At 40.8% G+C, this 13,271-nt stretch overlaps 1 protein-coding gene across 2 annotated transcripts in view; it reads left to right on the forward strand.

The window, feature by feature from the left end:
- The window catches only part of TBXAS1 (thromboxane A synthase 1), a 244,211-nt gene that overhangs the window by 174,203 nt on the left and 56,737 nt on the right, over nucleotides 1–13,271 (forward strand). The window lies entirely within an intron of this gene.

Consider the following 13,271-nt stretch of genomic DNA (forward strand, 5'->3'; position numbering starts at 1 on the left):
AGAGCATCTGAAGAGATGACTTGGGAACTTTGTGTCACGATGGAAGTTTAACCTTTACAAAACATTTTGTGTTGTTGAAATAAACCAGCTGTGGGTGGATTCTAAAACTACACAGTTTTATATTTTCCTGTTTTCCAGATACTTTTGTTCCTTTTGTGGTGAATTTTATTTATTGATCTTTGCAAGAACACAAAAAGAGTTATGATTAATCATAAGCTTCAATGTCTTGCTTTAAATATTCATATTTTAACATTTCCTTTAGCAGCAGAATATGTGTACACTTTGAAAAAATCACAAATATCTAATTATCTTATACAGATTTTGAATGGTTTCTCCTTTGCTTTCTGTAGTTATCAAATATGTTCATATTTCCTGTAGTCCTGTTTTCCAGTATTTTGTGTATCTAGCAGACAACGTTGCAGCCATTCTTCTGCCCTACACTCTCTGCACAGGTTGTTAGTTAAGAGAGTTCAGATTGAGTGGCTTGATCATCTTTTTGGTGAACTCTTTTATAATGGATCAAGAGGGTATCATGAGAAAAATGAAACAAGGATGAATGCCTTGCAGGATTTTAGCTACTGGATTTGCATACAGAAACCCTTAATGATACAATTTTGGGAGTTTCATATTTTCCATGCATTCCATGCACTGCGTTGTACTTACAGATGTAGAAAAGTGTTGCATGATTATCTGTTTGGTTGGTAATACAAAGTAAATTCTTGATTATGCAAGAGCATGCCCATTCAAAAGCTACTGTTTCCCTCCTTTTGCTTGGGTAAGTATAGAAGCCAGGATTTCTGTACACAGAAAACATGTTTTGTCTTGCATGAAGATGTTCTGAAAGTGGTGGTTCTCCATCAAAGATTCCTTTTGCTCTGAGGGTGCAGATAGACAACAGCAGAGAGGTTACTACTGAATGATCTGATCCATAGAGCTTTTCCCCACTGCATGCTTCATATACCTCTGGTAGGAGTTAATACAATGAAACCAGTTATGTGCTATGTTCCAACTTACAAACTTACAAGACTTGGTTTATATTCTTAGGGTATTAGCTCTACAACACTCAAGCTGAAGTACCTTTATTTGTTTCATTCAAATACAGACCTAATTATGCCCTCATGTCCAGTTCAGTTGACTTCCTTTAAGATTGCAAAGCTGTGACGGTGCAACCTGGCCTGAAGTAAATGCAGTTTACTGGTTAATGCGGATGGTAGAATTGCACATAGAAATTCCTGTTATGTAGCCCCAAGAACAATATGTTTTAACTCTTCTCCACTTCTTGAAAACTGTCAGCTGAAGAAACTAAAGTGAAACTGCTGGGAGAGATGTCTAAATATGATAGGTACATGATGTCCTTCCTATGCGTGGTCCGTAGATGAGTATAAGAATTAGTATACTTTTCCACGTAAGTGCATAGAAAGCTGATGAGCTATATTTGCCCTGCAAGCTGTCATTAACTGACTATTTGCAGACATTTTGTATAAGGAGACCATCTACATGGCTACATCTGCGTTAACAAGCAGTGTGCTATTGTAGACACAGATTCACAGTCAGGCACAGCTGGCAAGACTGTTGGGTGCACACTGTACACATCTCAGGAGAGTTTATTTTGGGTTAGTTCTAGTTGGTCCTGTGTACCAAAAGCCCTTTAGTTGTTGGAATCATCCTGTGGTTTAGCTGTCATTAAAGGAACCTTGGCTGTGCCCTTGGAGACTGCAGTGAGAATCAGTGTGAGAGACTTGCTTGTATGCGTGCTCCTGATCCAAGCTGGAACACTGACCTGTCCTTACGTTGCATGTGGTCCATCTGAGCTGTCACTCATTGTTATTAGTATTTCAGTAATAATCCAATTCAAATGGGCAGCATTTGACTCTCTTGATTTTCTGACAGAAATGTTTGGCTAATAATTTCAGCCTTGCAGCATCTCGGAGAGGTTGTGGAGCTAGGAATAACTGTGACAGAGAAGTTAAAACTTGATGTAGAGAGATGGCACTCAAATGAGTGATTTTTTTTCAGGTCTGCACTGCACCACAGTCTCATCCCAAACCATGCTGTTCCATGCCATGTATTGATTGGAAGCAGTTTTAAATCACTTCCCCGTACTTTCCTAATTCTCAGATTTAGCTGAGAATGTATATGGCTGTATGGCCAAGGAGAATAGGGAGAGAAGGATAAATATTCATGTGCTGTCTTTTATACCAGGAAATTCATAGTTCTAATCTATGTAGCCCCTTTCTTCAAAATATGTCTTTTTATAAACAGTGTATGATTTGAGGGGGGACAATACACTGTTCAAGGAGCCTATTCCAGAATAAAGAAAAGGATACAGCAGCTCAGTCCCCTCAGTGACTGTAATTAACTACATTTAGCCCAGAAAAGAAGATCTATGCGGACAGTTTGCAAGTTACGGGAGCAGAAGCTATTTTAAAACAGGGAATATATAGATGCTACGTTCATTTGTCATGCAAGGGAGAGAGAGGGAGGGGGAATAGCAGCTACAGGCTCACAGTTCGTTATCAAGTCAGTTGCTAAGAAATTTGATTAGGTTGTAGTCTGTGCTCAGCACATCAGCTTTGCTCTTATCAAAGTGCTTTGCAATTTTCCAAAAGGGTTTTAGAAGGCCAAAACATGGAGAATGGTACAGCCAAGTTGTTTTGACAGGTGGCGGAAGACTGCTTTGATTTGCAGATATGCAAGTGTTAAACACAGTACCCGCTCCATCCAAATTTATATTCAGGTAATTATAACGACTAAATGCTCTCCACCATGTCCCCCTTCCTTCCTCCAGCCGTTTCAGTTGCCTCATGCAGCATGTTTTATTGCCCTAATTTGTGGTTGTAGAGCTGCGGTCTGATTTTACAGCAGCTGCTGCATGTCATCCTGGGGATGGCTGTACTTTGGTGGTAGACAGAGTGATTTATTTAGATAGATCTAATTTATACGCTAATTTACTAAAGTTTATAAAGACATGTGGGAGCCATCTGAGTAAAGGTGCTATAAATGACAGGCTCGGTTCCAGTTTTTCTGACACACCAGCCAAAAACTCAACGCATGGTGACCCTGCCATAGCCTGAAGGAGAGCAAGATCAGCACATCTGGGCGTATCTGCAGTTGTTTGGTGGCTCTGGGTTTCATGCTTGAGGACACCCCTGAGTTTGCTCTGGGTTTCATGCTCGAGGATACCCTTGAGTTTGCTCTGATCTTCATCTGTCTTTCTTGCTTAGCGGTTACCTTAGTAGAGCAGGGCAGCACAAGTGAGAAGGAGAAAGCTGATGCCCTGCTGTGTTGGACCCCTGTGCTAGTATGGTTCAAGCTGCTGTGGTGTGGAGCAGGAGCAGTAGCTTGGGTACTGGAAGTAGGCTGGCCCCGGTGTTATGCTGGGAGCCGGTAGCCTGGTGGAGAGGCAAGTCCAACTGGACGTGTCGTACTGATCTCCTGTGTCCTGCCACATTTGTGTCAGCCCTGTCCTGGAGACCTCTCTGCCACTCTCCAGCTCACCTGAATGCACCATAGAGATGGCACTTCCACGTAAGTGTCCTCCAAAAGTAATGTCTGGAGTGGGTTGTCACCTATTTTTAATTTAATTTAATTTACCTCCAGGACCTTCCTCATCTGTTTGTCAGAGGGTGTTTTTAGGTCTTTTATTGGCTGACATAACATGGAGGCTGGATGATGTCTCTTTCCCTGGAAATGAGGAGAGGCACCTGGCCCATTTCAGAGTCTGTGGACCAGGCAAACAGGAGAAACCTCCACTCTCAGTTGTTATAGAGGGCAGTACACACACGTTATTACCCTCCATACCCCAGTATGGATCTTTGGGGTGTAGGGAGGGACAGCAGAGAGCTTTTCACCATCTCTGTGGAAGGAGAGAGACAAAGCAGTGTGTGACTGCTGTTACCACACACCACATCTTCCCTTGGGGCTGATGTAACAGGCACAGTCTTGGAGGACACACAAGTGCCTGGAACGCGTTGCTGGTATGGGAAGTGATTAGTTATTCTTGCAGTCATGTCAAGGTGTGTGCGGAGGCAGCATGGTTCAGGTGCTGTGCACTGATTTAGGAGATCAGAGGCCTTGCTACTAACTTCTTATTGAGCCATCTGTTGGGCTGTTTGTTTCAACTCTGTCTGTACAAGGAGCACAGTGTTTCTAAACACCAGTGAAAGGTGAGGAGAGGTAGAGATTCTTGTTTAAAGTGTGGAATACTGATGATATCTAGCTTTCCATATAGCTCTTCTCATATATATTAAAACTGGTTCTGATTAGTAAGTGATTATTTTAGCAGTAGTAATTTACATTTGTTAGTCCCAGTGTCTGCTCCAATCGCATTGGAAAAGATGAGTTTAAGCATAATTTCTCTAACAAATAGACTGAAATTAAAATCATAGCGACTGATATGACTTGGTCCTCTTACTGAATCCTTTGGGAGTGTAGTACATGCCCCATGAAAGGACATCCACTGAAGATAAGATGGAAGTATTTGCTGCAAGCTTGTTGCTGAGTGTGCATCTTGCTTTGATACTGTGAAGGTAAAGACTGAATAAAGAAGATGAAAAGAGAGTTAAATATGAGCCGGTGGGGGCAAGACACCTACACGTGTATTTGCATGAAAGAATGTGACTTTCTGCAGAGACCAGAGGTTTGGTTCCAGGACAGCAGAGTCGCAATACATGTTTGGTATTCATGCAGGTAGGATGGTGTACATGAGTTGAGAAGCTGGCATTTAGTTTGTATATACCAATAAAAGAAGACAGGGAAAAACAAACTGGTTGCTATTTCAAGGACCAGATTATTTTATAGGGTTTGTGGCTGACCATCCCAGAACTGTTAGAGGCCATATGATTGTGAAAGAGATGTTTTTATCCACATTAACCAGGTGTGAAGGAGTACACCCGTGGTTCTCACCCTCTCCATTTCAGTCAAAAAGGATCCCTGTGCAAGCTGTTAAAGAGCCCTTCAGAAGGCATGTACTTCATGCACAGGGTTTGCACTTGTGGCTGATTATTTGGTTGTAAAAACAAGCTGCTTTTTATTTATTTTTGGTGTGTGTGTGCTTAGCAGAAGCATAGCAAGCCTGCAGCAGACATTCCTTTTGGACAGATGGACGCTTCCTTCTGAGCCCCACCGCATCCTGGGCTGCTCTGCCTGCTCACAGTCGTGCACAGGGGAGAGAAAAATTGCTTCAGCTTCCATGTTGGGGATTCCCTTTATATGAGGTCTCTTTCCCACCTCTTTTCTCGTTTTAGCATTTTAATGTCTCCATTCCTCCCTCTTTCCTCCCTCTTCTCAAGCCTGAGTCATTCACAATTTTAAATTAATATATATATATATATATTTGGCTTTACGGGACTACACGATTTTAGAAAGAACAAGTAATGACACAAAATAACTGCAAAAACATAGGTGATCGAGTTAACCTCTCATAAGAAGTTATTTGTTGCCCTTGGGTGAAATGTGGTAAGTGGCTGTGTATGTGCTCCTAATCTGTTGCAAAGTAAACAGATCGGGTTAAACCACCAAAATGAGGTCATTATTTTCTGGAGGGAGAGAAAGCAAGAAAACTTTGAGGAAGTTTGAGGAAGGCAAAAGAGGTGTAAGAATGAAGTTCTGTGCCTCCCTGTAATGAAGAAATGCATACTTGACAGTGCCAGGCATAGACAAATCTGAATTTTTATCTCAGATTCAGAAATAATTTAACTGCTCATTCCCAGTGAGAGACAGCTGTGTCTTGCATTAGCTTATGGGAAGACTTGGTGCTTATGAGTTTTGTTTGTCAGGCCATACCTACACAAACCTTTAGCTATTACCTAAAGCACCATGTGAAACGGTTGTATTAAAGGCTTAGTGCTGGTTATAGACCCTTGCTCAAATATGTGAGAAATGTTTTGCTGCACCAATACGCAAGGCTGCAGTGGCTCTTTACTAGTCAGGAGAGCTCCAGAGAGGCTTGGGGAAGCAGACTCGCTCCTCCTTGCTGCTAATGTCCAGGAATACCTTCAGCTGCCCCAGCAAAGGCGAAGGGGAGAGCAGGAGTCAGGAGGAGTAAAAAAAGAAAATAACGGTAAATAAATGAAAGGGCAACTATTACTGTAAAATGTTAATTGAAGACTGCAAGACCAACAGGGTTTTCCACTCTATTTTAAAAATGCTGTGTGCACCTCTTAGTTATAAATAATACAAGAGCTGCAGAGATCCCATACTGTGTTAGAGGGCACTGCCATGGACTTTTCTTTGGGCTTTCTTGAGTCTCTAAGAAAAGAGAAGCATGGCTGGCCCCTGCCTTTGCTGTGCCATGACTTTAGGACAAGCAGTGTGAGGAGGAGTTGCTGCACAACTTGTTGTGTCAGGCATTTTTAGAGAATCATAAAAACTCCAGAACACTGTTGCACATGCGATAGGAAGAGGGACAAAGACAAGCAGAACGGGGATATGGCCAGTCTATGGATAAGGGTAGGAATGCATGGTTTGCCCAAAGTCCATATCAGAGCCATAGATTTAACTGATCATTTAAGTTTGGGCCCTAGCAGGTTTTCCTTACAGTCTCTGGTAACTGTTGGTTCATGAGAGTTAGAAACATCAGCGTGTGGAGGAATGAAGAGCAGAGTTAAGTCCCAATACGACTCTACCCCATCCAGTTTCCTATTAACACTAGTGTAACTATTCAGCGCTGCAGTGACTTATACCAACGTTTTCACCACTGGCAAGAGTCCATAAATTTTAAGTACACTTCAAAGTCCTGAGATACCCTCTCACTATTTAAATGAAGACTTGGAGGTTTTCCTTTAATGGAAAGAAATGTTCCTATTCTCATAAATATTCGCTTTTCTATTGCTCTATGACACAGGAATATTTTCAATATGTCTAATTGAAAATGTCAATTGGACTATATTTAAATTGCATTTCCTGCTTGTCAATAATATTGAATGATGCCAGCCCACAGCCATCACAATCCATTGTTTCATTTATGAAAAGGTACAGCTTAATTCCATTATAACTGCTGTGTGTGGTCAGTTGTGACTGGACTGGGTTGAACTGGACTGATACATAAGCCCCTCCTCTGTGATTTACAGCTATAAACCGTGCTGTAATTTATCAAATGTACTGGGTGTGGGCAGCGGCTCATCTGGGGTAACTTGGCTCATCATCACTGACTTGAGTGCAGTCACACTCTGGCTTATGATTCTCTTCATCACACCGAGGAGCTCCTTCACTGATGTCCCTGCAGTCTAACAGATATGTCACATTGTAAAGGAGAGTGTGCATTTTCAGAATTTTCCCTTCCCATAAAATGCCCAGAGAGCAGTGAGAGGTAGCACCATTTTCACGGTGTCACTGTGCCTGATTGAGTACTTTATATTTTTAAGCTGTTTATGCAGAGAATCTCCTTGGTAGCACAGACTGCTTTCTCTGAGCATTAGTGAAAATGAGAGGTGAAAGTCAGAGAGATGGCACTGTCAGGGAATTACCCACAATTTGCATGAATTTGGTGCCTTTCATGCAGTGTCTCAAGGCACTATGCTCTCAGAAGCTGGCAACTACAGAGACTAAGCTTCACTAAGCAAATATTGCTGACGGTGGAGGCTTGCATTTATCAAGGGAGCCTGAATTGTAAATAGTTTGCAAAAAAAATTCCACAGAAGAGAGTCACTGTTACACATGCATACACATATACACACACACAAAACATACAGAAACAGTAAGCACAAGCAATGTTTTATCGTGTTGCTGTTTATTCTGTTCCAGGAAACGACCCTCTTTAATTTCTTTATTTGTGTAAGGAAATGTTACAGGGCCTCACAGCCTTCACAAGTGTCAGCTGTCAGCAATCAGTTTTGTTGTTAACAAATAAAAACACGCTTTTAAATGTGTAGGGACTGAATGCTGTTGGGTTATATTGCTGCGGTTCTTCACACAATTGCTTGATGTCTGAAATCAGTTAATTAATCAGTCAAGCTCACCTCTTGGGCACCCACTTTGACACAAGCTTGCTCCCAGACTCAAATGCTGAGGGGAAGCAACCAGGGAAAAAGCTCAGGCTCAGTGTGCCCACTGTGCAAGCCTTCACAGGTATTGCTTTACGTGGATTGCCATCTGTCCCAGGTACCTTCACGGTGCCTACTGGAAAAGTTGTCCTGGGAGCCTTCCTGGCAGATCCCCGTTGCCAGTCCCACTGTGGTTTGTAGGCACCACCATTGCCCTTCATCAGAATTCCGGGCAAACAGGAGCGTGTCCAGCCAGCAGACACGTGAGGGCAATTATTTCTGCTAAGCATTAGTAGTTCTCACATGCTATCTACAGGTCTCTGCTCTCCCCAGGTCCCTCTTTAAAAAATAAGTACCTCCTCAAGATTCAGGTTATTTATAATATGGAAAGAGTTGAGCTGGTCGGCTGGTAAGTTTGGGTGTGCTTTAGAAATGCTTTGGCTTTGCTTTCTTGAAAAGTCTACTCTTAGCTTATAAAAACAAAGCCAGTGTTTTAAACTCCAGTGGTATCTTGGCATTGTCCTTCCTTGATTTTTCCAAGAACCCTACTGAAAAGACAACCTGGGTATGAAAATATATATATATATTTCTTTTCTGGGGAAATCCTTCTGACAGCTGAGAACTGGTGATTCTATATGGCGAGGAATTAGGTGCTGTCGAGACTATTAACGTGCCCATATTTCACAGAATTTTATTTATTTATTGACATTATAGGATTCTTTTCCTCCTCTCTCCAACAAACTAATACATATATATATATATTTTCCATTTGTTCAGTTCAAGCTTATCAGTCTCTTGCCCATGAAGTCTAATTTATCTTTTGCTTGCAATGTCACATGTTGCTCAGTAACTCTACCTTATTGCTATTCTTGAGCAGAACTGAGTCTCAGGTAATGTATGCTAGACAGATACTCATTTTCACCCCTGAATTTTCCTGGTATTTTGCCATTCTCATAATAATTGACCCACTATCTTTGCTGCAGGGTTCATGTTAAAGAATAAATTTTTCTAGTGACATGGAACATTTAATGGTGAACATCTTAATAATGCAGTACTTTGAATGCGATTAGACAGATTTCTTTAAAGAACAAGTAAAGAGAAGGATGCATCTTCCCCATTTTTGTTTCCCCCCTCCTCCCTATCTGAGGCTTTCTTGGAGGAAAGAGCATATTTGGTTTTAATCTAAGGAAAAATACGACTGCTGAGTAAGAAACTGGTTACAGTTTTCTTCAGATTTGTATCCCAGCTGCTCCCGAATACCACTCTGGATATTATATAGCAATCATCATGCTGCCCACAGGGACAGTGAAAGCCATATTCATGCCAACATCAGTGTTTAATCAGCGCTAACTACTATTATCAGTATTGTCTTTTTAGCTGCAGGTAGGTAACATTATTTGCAGAGTAGAGCGTAGTTCCAGGTAGAATTAGTCGATCAAATTTTGCACTGGGCAGTTGAGCCTTGCAGAAGCGAATAAGGAGATAAGCCCAAAGCAAAGTTAATTGCATCTCTGCCATGTCTTTGAGACAGACATACTCTTATCAGTCTTGCCAGAGGGGGTATGTGTGGCAGAAAAAGAGGTGTACGCTGTGTGACTTCTCAGGAATGGGGATGCCCTTCCTAGGTGCACTTGCTTGATCTTTTGATGGCAGTCTATCTAGCAATTAGGAGATTTATGGGTGTGAAGTAGGGAAAGTACAGAAAGGTGTTTAGACACTCATATGCATCAATTTTTGTTGGGGTTAGGCAACAAAAAGTTTTCCAAAAGGTATGTGCTGCTGGGCTGTAAGTACCTAACAATGAAGAGGAGGACAGCCAGCTTCAGGTACAACCACAGATGCAAGAAACTGGAGAAATTAAACCATCTGGCCTCACTGAATTTACAAATGATAGAGGGTGGTCTTGGGTATATGTGTCAGGACCCCACACTGTATCTCAGCATTAACAGCCAGTATCATTCATCAGGCAGGAACTTGTCTCCTGGGGAATTTTAAACACTAAACTAAACAAAAAGCATTTCCAAGCTCTTTATTAGTTAGCATCCAGATGGAATGAGATCCTCCATGTCCCCAGCTTAATAGGCAGGTTCTTCAGGTAAAGAATACCTTGGTCCCAGCATCTTCATCTGCTGCAGAGATCACCACTGAATTGTCTACTTCTGAGATGCTTTCAAGACTCGGGGATAAAATCTTACTTTAAAAGTACTGCTCAGGACAATCATGACTCCTGAGATCTGTGAAAACAAGTAGCACTTTCATGGTAAGGACTTTTCATGGGCAGAGGAAGAGAGGAGAGGTATTGCTGAACAGCTCATAAACCAAAAATGACTAACAAGTCATATGTGTGTGCACACATGCCTGCATATGAGAGACGGAGGGAGAAAATGAATCATGGTTGAAGAAAAGAAGGTCTTTCATCTGAAAGTTCAACACAGATTCCTGAATTGCACATATTATACGTGTAAGGTGTGAAAGCTGAGCTGAGGAGAACACATGCCTAATTTGTTAAGAAACGGCAAAACCCCAGCAGCAACCACGACCAAATTAAACTAGTATTCAACATATTCATAGCTTAAAAATGATCTTAGCTTGTATGAATGTGAGGTCAAAATGGAATTTTTCCTGCAGGTATGTACATAAATTAGGTAGCATTAATAGGAAGTAACCAGTCCATTTATTTGTCAATAAGCATTCAAAGTGAAGGCTGAATGAGCCTGTGCCAGAAGGAATGGAAACTAGTTTGCATTTCATGATTATGTAAAGCAGTTCTTGGTAGGATGAACTTCTTGTGACCTCCTCTACTTTTTCCCCCCCACCCCCATCTCCTACCACCCTGGCAGCACACATATATATATTTAAATAATTTCCATTCCTAACAATGCGTTTGTGTATTACTTTTAATTAGCATGAGATGGCTTTTGTATTGTTTCTCATGTTTATTTTTATATTTCCCTTTTAATGTGGAATGAAAGAAAAGGTGGTATTTCTGGGTGTTCCCTTGCTCTAAAAATGTAGTGGTCTTCCAGTGATATGAGGAAACGTTTCCCTGCTTAACCAGATATGAAGACTGGTGCAGAGGGAGTAGTCAGGAAGATGCAAAGAAAAGTAGGAAACTCAGTCTATCTGGGGACTTTTCATACCAGTTGATAGGTTTTATTGTCTCAGAGTATTGAATTCCACCTTTTTTTTTTTTTTTCTTTTTTTTCTTTTTTTTACTGGTATTGCAAACAAATATAATGCCTGACTTTCAAAAGAGAGAATAAAAGTCTGTTCCAGAATCAAATCCTCTACAGCAACTTCAAACTTTTAATTCAATATAAATAGTCATGTTTTGCATCTTTTAATTACTGTCACAAAATGTCTTCTATGAAAGTGGGCTGCTCAGAAGTAGGACTTGACTGCTGTAGGAGCAGATGAGATATGTGGTCAGATCTGTGGTCAGTGGAGAGAGTTTTTATACCCTAAAACCTTGATTGCCTGTAGAGACTGGACTGCTGGTTTCTAGCTAACTCGTAGTGGATTAATAAGTGTTTGAATGAAGACTCATTTAATATCTGGTACCAGACCCTGTAGTTTCCTTAGTCAGGTTTCAGATGTAGTGAGACTGAAAACTCAGTTGCTTTCTCAGTCCTTGGAATTATCCTTTGTGGCTGCCACTGAGGCACAGTGCATTAGGACATGTTGAGGACAATGCATTAGGACAAGCAGAATTCCTTGTTATATACTGTTATGCCTCATCTTTCCGCCTGTATGAAACTTGTGCTTGCAGGATTCAATAGAATATTCATATTGTTTTCAAAATAAAACATCTTGCTTTTGTATGCGTCTGAAACAAAAACTGAATTTGAGTAGTTTCTGTTAGTAAGTGGGAGAAGAAAATGGTTTGGTTTGGTTTGGTTTTGCTTGTTTGTTTGTTTAATGCTCAGCACACCTTCTGGTCAAAAGTAGAAGTGGGTTAAAATGATTTTGACCTTGTGGTGCAATAGACATTTAAATAAGCTTTAACATCTTTCTCAATACTCAGACTTTAAATCTAAAAGAGAAAATTGAGAAAAACTGGAGAATTTCTGAGCATTGGGCAATTATCTGCAGCCCGTTACTGCTGTCATTGATCTAAATGAAGGAATAAGGAAGTAACAAGATGTCAGAAAGTCATATCATGAGCAGGAACAAACCACTTTTAAGAGCTCCTGCTTTTTGGAATTTGTTTTCAAGACACATCAAGTTTATATGCACTCAGGATACGATATGAAGAAGGTTTTGTGCAGTCAGGAATGAAGATTTAATAGCCTGATAAGTAGAGAAGCTTATAGATAATTTCAAGGTGTTAATCTAACCTTGCTGTGCCTTTAATCTTTTGGCGTTCTGGAGAATGTAAAAAACAAAAGCTGACTGTTGTAATATCACAGAGTAGTCATGGAGAAAAAATTTCTTCCAGCAGAGCAGCTTTTAAATAAATTATTACTTTCTTTTTCCATGATGGGGAAAAATAACTGTAAAATGGATTTAAAGGAAAGTGAATTTACTAAGTGTCCTGCATCTTTCTTTTTCACTAATTAGTAACAGTCAAACGCTCTTGTTCTGCAGACAGTGACTACAAAGGAAAGGATAAAGAACTTGGGAAAGACTCTAGAGCTGAAATAATTAGGCAATTTATCATTTAGGGTAATTGGACTTGTGCAAAGCAGTGTTATTTACCGCTGGTTTCCATTTCTTCTAACTGGGTGTGAAAAATACGGCTACATTGATTGGGAAATGCTCTTGGTGCTTTTTCCAATATGCATTGTGCCAGAGACTTTCAGTTCAAAGTGTGGTGTTCCTCCCAGTGATTTCTTTTCCCTCAGTGATCTTCAGAAGCAGCGTTCAGCTTCTAAAACCTCAAACCGAAATTAGATTAAAGTGCCCAATATGGGGTCAGAAATGGGAGGGAAAGAGAGACGGGTTTCCACCAGGGAATTTTCACTTAACAAATGAAAGCCTTTGCTTTGTTTCAAAGGAAAAATTGCCAAGTGGAGGCACATCTTAATCACATCGGTAGCCAGCTGAGATGTTTATGCTAATTTCCAAAGGTATGTAAGTATAGGAATCAGGGGGTCCAAAACTCCTGCCTCTGTGATGTGAAAAACATGCATTTAAGCACCACTGGCAGATAGCTCTGATGTTGTTTCAGTTTAAGGGAGAAGTGGGGGATCAGTCGTGAAGGCTTTACTTGAATTTCACCTCACAGCTTGCTGGCAGTATGAATGCCCCCTCCCTTTGATAACCGGCAAATTCTGGGCATTTAGAGTG

Source organism: Aythya ferina (assembly GCF_964211825.1).
Source record: "Aythya ferina genome assembly, chromosome: 1".
Taxonomy (NCBI): Eukaryota; Metazoa; Chordata; class Aves; order Anseriformes; family Anatidae; genus Aythya; species Aythya ferina.